Source organism: Cyprinodon variegatus, unplaced genomic scaffold (genome assembly GCF_000732505.1).
Source record: "Cyprinodon variegatus isolate N-32 unplaced genomic scaffold, C_variegatus-1.0 Scaffold1190, whole genome shotgun sequence".
NCBI lineage: Eukaryota > Metazoa > Chordata > Actinopteri > Cyprinodontiformes > Cyprinodontidae > Cyprinodon > Cyprinodon variegatus.
This window is the reverse complement of record NW_015151643.1, coordinates 55,315-56,531: the sequence shown is the minus strand read 5'-3', so window position 1 is coordinate 56,531 and position 1,217 is coordinate 55,315.

The following is a 1,217-nucleotide window of genomic DNA, read 5'->3' as shown; positions in this document are numbered from 1 at the left end:
AATTTCCGATCAACCAAGGTTTGGATCAGATCGGGGAAATTTTGCGCATGTAAACGTAGCTACTGAGACAAACGACAGTGATTGCGTTATATTGAGTTATTTTTCCTGATCTCCATTCTTACCTGATCTCCTGAATCTACGTACCAGCTGCAACTTTCTTCTCTTCCGTTTAATAGCAAATCCACTTTAAGAGTATTACTGCCACCTACGGAGCTGGAGTGAGAAAGTCTGTCTCTTACTGTTGTTGAAGCTAATGTAACAAAAAAAAAAATCTAATGTCTCTGCTGCTTGGAGGTTGTGTCTGTAAAATTGCAATTAAATGTCCAGCCCAGACAGATAGATGTGTGTGACGGACTTAAGGTGTCACACACCATCCAAACAACACCTAAAACACTGTAGAGGAAGAGGAGTGTGAAGATTGGCCTTTCTGCTTGAATGGAAGCTTCATCAACGTGTGCAGGAACTGTTCTCTTTGGTTTTAATGTTTGTTGAGATGTTTTCTGATCCTTTCTTGTCCTGGTGTTATTGTATCACAGCCGGGAGGCACCGTGTAATGGTTTAGGAGCAGCTGTTATATGTTGGGGATGTGTGCTTCCCAGTTGTAAACATTTACATGCATTAAAGTTTCTGAGGCACAATTGCAGCCTCAGGGTGTTTGATTAAATGGAATCTACGGCGGAGCTTTCCTATTTTTACAGGTCTGAGGAACAAGTTAACAGCCTTAGAAAGACATTTCTGCAAAAAAAAAAAAAAGCTTTATAAAACTGTTTCAAAGAAATCCAAGTAACACAGAATTACATCAGGCCACGGTCTGAAAGGTATTCAAACTGTTCTGCAACTTAGCCTCAGATAAAGCAGCATTTCTATATTTAGAATTGCTTGAGTCTTGAAAATTACTCGTATGATGTAAGTGACTGACGGTTGAAAGAAAAGCTGCGGCATGCATCCATTTAATCATTTGGTTGCACAGTCGTCCAGCTTCCTGCTGCAGATATCTGCAGCTTTTTTCCTTTCCTGAGGTCCTGCTGGGCTCCAAAGTCAGCAAATGTTTTCTGCAATACTTCACAAAAGCTCCAAATATGTTTATGTTGCAACCATTGCCTTAGTTCATTCTTTTAGGGGTTCTTTTCTGAACCATTGATTCCCAAAGTTGGGACATGCCCCCTATGGTGCTCTCTGTTTCATTCAGGAGGATGATTGAAGTGAATTAACGGTGG